The sequence below is a fragment of the Mus pahari genome, chromosome 17 (assembly GCF_900095145.1).
Source record: "Mus pahari chromosome 17, PAHARI_EIJ_v1.1, whole genome shotgun sequence".
NCBI classification, from domain to species: domain Eukaryota; kingdom Metazoa; phylum Chordata; class Mammalia; order Rodentia; family Muridae; genus Mus; species Mus pahari.
In genome coordinates, this window is record NC_034606.1 from 63,815,908 (window position 1) to 63,821,293 (window position 5,386).

Consider the following 5,386-nt stretch of genomic DNA (forward strand, 5'->3'; position numbering starts at 1 on the left):
GTAAGTGAAAGGGGCGTGGCCGCGCTCCCTAGCGGAAACCATTTTGCGGGGAGCCGGAAATACAGCTTTCCCGGTTGGCAGAAGCGCTTAGGGAGGCACTAGGCAGTAGTTAATTATAGGAACCGCGGAGGTTTCCCGGTTGGAAAAAGCAGCCGGAGGGCGGGGCTTGTGCTGAGACCCCGCCCAGGCGACGTTGGAAGGGGCGGGGCCGCCGTGCATGCGTAATTAGCACTAATCTTGGTGGGTCTCCCAGGACCAAATCTTGTATTGTTTTATCTGCAGTGTTTTTAGATAAGGTCCTTTGCGGAGCACACGACTGGAGGAAAATGTTGGAGAGCTTGCTCTGACTGGGGGGGGGGGGATGTGGCGTACAGTACGGTCCCGAAGATTTCCTGTCTAAGCGAGAGATGCAGGATGGTGGCCGCGTTCCTAAGGAAACAGTCCGAGAGAAGGAGCGGCGCCAGTTGCTTACGCCAGATGGACTCCATCTAGACTGCTGGGGTCAGTCGTGGGTAGCCAGGAAACCAACTGAATCCTTTTCAGAGGACAGTGTTCCCTGAGGGAACTGTTTTGAAAGAAAGAACTAGAGTTCCCAGAGAGCAGGAGACGTCTGGACTTTGGGGCTGTGAGAGATGCCTGGGAAAGCTAGGGAGACTGGACTCTTTTTCATGCCTTCTTTGAGGGGCACAAAAGTGGAGCAGCTCTGGCTGGAGGAGCTCCCTGGAAGACCGTTTGCCCAGTGTGCCTGACATCCTGAACTTAAGTGTCAAATGGACGACCCTGACAGTTTCAAGTCTACTCTTCATAAAATACTGTTACTAACTTATTTAACGAGCATGTATTTGTTTTATCTCTTCCAAAACAAAGTTTTCTGGTATACAGTGTGCTTGTTAGAGGTTTGTCAACTTGACACTAGGTAGAATCTTCGAGCTCTGTTGAGAAAATGCTGCCATCAGACTGGTTTGGTAGGCAAGTCTGGGGTGTATTTTCTTGATGGGATAGATGTGGGAGGTCTAAGCCTACTGTGGGTGGTACTACCCATCCCTGGGCAGGTAGTCCTCTTTTGTAAATGACAGCAGGGTAAGCAAGCCGTGTAGAGCTTTGTCCTACTTGGCTTCAGCTCCATTGCTTGCCTTGAGGTTCTTGCCCTAACTTTCCTCGGTAATAGACAGTGACTTGAAAGTCATGAGATGGAATAGACCCTTTGCTTCCCAGGTCGCCTTTAGTTACAGTGTTTTGATCACAGCAATTAAAAGCAAACTAGGACACAGTCTGGTGGGTTGTGCTAAATATAGTGTGGTTTAGTATCTATACAGATGATAATTAATTGGGTGTTCTTCTTAAAGAGGTAATTTGTTGTTTAAGTAGGAATGAAATACTTGGTGCATGCCAGGCAAGCCCTGTACCACCGCGTACATCAGCAGCCCTAACAAGGGATCGGTTTGGTAAAGGGCTAGATGAGTACTGTTCAATGTTGGTTAGATGTTTTTCTCCTGACAAAGGCAACTTAAGGAAGAAAGGGGTTATTTTAGCTCACAGGGTTTTTTGGGGTGTGAGGTGGTATAGATATCATGGCAGGAAAGGCATGGTGGCAAGTGTGGGGTGATTGCTCACGCTGTCAGAACTTGGAAGTGCGGAGAGATGAATTATTGGTGTTCTGCCCGCTTCCTCCTTTCTGTTCAGCCTGTAGCCCTAGCCCAAGGTCACTCAAGTTTAGGGCGGGTCTTCCATCTAAGTCAAACCTCCAGAAACAGCTTCACAGATACACATGGGGCTTTGTCCTGTAGGTGACTCTAAATGAGGTTAAGCTGACATCACAAGCCCACCCAGCATCCAGGCACACCCCTTTTACGTCGGTGGCACCCAGCAGCTGGTGATGCCACTGGAGCATAGCTATCACCATTCTTTCTTGGCTTGTTTGGTTTGGGTTTTTGAGGCAGACTTCCACTATGTAGTTTTGGCTGTCCTGTAACTTGTTATGTAGGCCCTGAACTCACAGAGATCCATCTCTCTCTGCCTCCCAAATGTAAGGATTAATGGGTGTGTCACCATACCCAGCTATTAGGCTTTCGAGACAGGGTCTTATGTAATCCAGGCTGGTCTTAAACTCAAGTTATCAAAAGAGGCTTGTGCCCCTAGAAAGCTGCCACCAAGATCCCTTAGGGAAACCCACACAGATAGCAGGTTGAACATGCCTCCAAGCAGGCTTCTGTTTGCAGCCATTACACACAGGTTCCCATGAAGAAGGGGGCCTGGCCAGCTCAACTGGCTGCATCACACTCATTTCTCTTTCTTTGTTTCTTTTGTTTATTTGCTCTTGGAAACAGGGTCTCTCCATGGACCTTGCTGTTCTAGAACTCACTTGGTAGACAAGGCTAGCATTGAAGAGTGCTGGGATTAAAGGTGGGTGCCACATGCCCGCCTTCATGTTCATATCTTAATGCAAAATTTCATCTTAAAAGACCCCCAAAGTCTCAACACTTTCAAAATGATTCAAAAATGTAAGTACAGAGTCTTTTCTGAGACTCAGGTGATCTCTTAACTGTGAGTCTCTATAAAATAAAATACAAGTTACTTACAGTATACAATGGCACAGTGTAAATATTTCCATTCCAAAATAGAGTGTGGGGCAAGCAGGGAGGATCAGGCCAATGGCTGGAGAGGGACTCAGTCTGTAAAGTGTGCTTCAGATGACCAGATCAAAGCAAGACCGAAACCCAGAAAAGCCAACACTCCGTGTCTGCAATTTGAACTCATGATGGAACCGTCTGGGCTCCAGCACTGTTAGCAGCCGTGGCCCCAGCATGCCTCCAGCAGCACCTGCAGCTTTTCTCTTGGGTCAGCTCCCTTCTCTGCCTGCAGCTTTCCTCAGCCGATGCCCCATAGCCCTAGAACCTCCAATATGCACTGCAACTCAGGTATCACGTTCACATGGTCAGGCAGTGGATTCCCAGGGCATTCATCAGGGAACCTGACCCTGCTCCACCTTGCCTGGCCTTGAAGACTTCCTGGGACCCTGCTATCCACTCCCGTGGTGCCACAGCTCTTACACTATGTGCGCCTATACAACTCCCACCACATAGGTACCACCAAGTTCCACTGTGGCTTCAAGCTGTATGTAGTCTACCCCTTTCTATCACAGTCGCAGTGTCACTGGTGGCCCAACCCAGAACATCTGGGAAAACAGTATCCAGTCAGGTTCTGTTTTCAAACAGTGAAAATTTTCAGGGACATTCTCAATTTAGATTCTCAAGTTTGAATTTTCACAGATTGGTGTCTCAGTGGATGGGGTATTGACCACAGGACACCTATCCTGTCGCCCTGCTCCCTGTAAAGCTGGATAAGATTAGTGAGCAGAAACCACGAATATAGCCTAGATACCATGTTGTCATGACATTTTCTCCACCCCCAAATTAGTCCATTACTAGTTAATTCAGCCCCAGTCAAGTAGAAACTTCTAGTTCTTTGGAAAGTTAGTTATGTCAAATGATATTTTGCTGGGGCACACAGGTAAAAGAATGTTTTGCCAAAGCAAACATGTGAAAGTCTGTTTTCCTGAAGCAGACACAGGTGAAAGGATGTTTGGATATAGCAGACAAATGAAAGGACTCTTGGTGAAGGAGTATAAATATGACCCCACAGATGAAGAGAACCGAGCACTGAGCCTTGGTTTGGTTTGTTCCACCTTGCTATTCTTTGCTAAAGACACACATGTAAAGCCGGGCGTGGTGGTGCACGCCTTTAATCCCAGCACTCGGGAGGCAGAGGCAGGTGGATTTCTGAGTTTGAGGCCAGCCTTGTCTACAAAGTGAGTTCAGGATAGCCGGGGCTACACAGAGAAACCCTGTCTCGAAAAACAACAACAACAACAACAAAAAGACACACATGTACTGATTCGCTTGTATTTGTTGTTGAGCTCAACTTGTGGTAATGCTGTCATTGAGAGAAACTCGCCTAAGAACTGCTTGTGAGGTTCCTGTGGCAGTTTGCTGCTTCTGCGGCCTCACCTCAGGCTGGTTGGCGAGCCTGGTGGTTTCTTCAGGATTGAACTACAGCTGCCTGGTGTCTGCTTGCTGAAAGGACTGGACTGTAGCTGCCACTTTATACCTGGTGTCTGCCTGCCTAGAGGGCTGGTCTGCAGCTGCTGAGTCTTATTTGGTGTTTGCTGTGGGACTGAACTGCTGTCTAAGAAGATCGAGCTCACCCCCAAAGAACTATTGCTGAACAAGTCCACTTCCCCATATCCTAACTTTTCTCTTCCACTACCTCTGCTGGGTGGTCGGCTAGAGGAGAGGTCAACCCTTATTAAAAGTAGGTTGCAAAAAATGTATGCCTACACAAGTTCTCCAGGTGTGAGCAGAGTGCAGCCAGGGTGTAACAAGAATGGTGCTACCATGTTTCCCTCTGAAACTCAATGAGTACAGCAGTTACTGTCTATGTCAGGATGCTGGTCCTCCAGACTCACACCATAATGGCATACAAAGCTCTGTTGAGAGCATTCCAGGATTGCTCTTGCCAAACTCTTCCACTCCTAACCCAAAACCGTTCCCAAAGGCCTAGGAGCTGTACTGTCACCTTTATCCCAGCAGATGCCAGTCCTCAGTACCATGTTTCTGTATGAGTTACTTTGATCACCTTTATCACAGCAGGACCATGTTTCTGCATTAGTTACTTTTATTGTTGTGCTCACTGACGCAATTTACGGAAAGATTTGCTCCAGCTCAGTCTGAGTGGTACATTGTATCATGGTGGGGACTCCATGTGGACAGCTGCTCTGAGACGGCAGCTGGGCGCACAGCACCCATAGGTAGGAAGCAGGGACTGAGATGTGGTGCTCTGCATCATTTCTTGTGTTTATTTACTTTGGGACTCCAGCTCTTAGGATAGTACTAACCAGTTCAGGATGGGCCTTCCTCCCCTGCAGTTAAACCTCTCTGGAAATGCCTTCATAGAAATATCCAGAGGCACCAACCAGCCACAAAGCCTTTGACCTGCAATTTGTCCTGCCTTCACAGTGTGCAGGGGCAGTGGTGGCCTAGAATTTGTGGCAATGGCCAAAATGGCTGAGTTATGTAGGAATCAGGCTGGGGGCAGGGAAGCAGAAGCCTAGCCGAGGAGATTGAGATGTTAAGGGTAAGGGGCAGGGTGAAGGGTGCTGGGAGGAGCCACAGGTACTGAAGGATGCGGGGGTCTGGCCAGTTCATCTTTGATTTGTTAACAGGCACCTCAGTCATAGTCCTAGGGTTCTGAGACCTAACAAGGACCACCTTACCATGGCCACCCTGCAGCAATCATAGTCCTAGGGCTCTGAGACCTAACAAGGACCACCTTGCCATGGCCACCCTGCAGCAGTCATAGTCCTAGGGCTCTGAGACCTAACAAGGAC

The 5,386-nt window shown here is 48.4% G+C and overlaps 1 protein-coding gene and 1 non-coding gene across 2 annotated transcripts in view; one reads left to right on the forward strand and one right to left on the reverse strand.

Moving 5' to 3' along the window:
- Positions 1 to 5,386, forward strand: part of Prpf40b (pre-mRNA processing factor 40 homolog B) — a 65,612-nt gene that overhangs the window by 65 nt on the left and 60,161 nt on the right. The window lies entirely within an intron of this gene.
- LOC115062494 lies at positions 2,142 to 2,275 on the reverse strand. Its single transcript, XR_003842445.1, has one exon. It is a non-coding gene; the product is annotated as a small nucleolar RNA SNORA70 (small nucleolar RNA).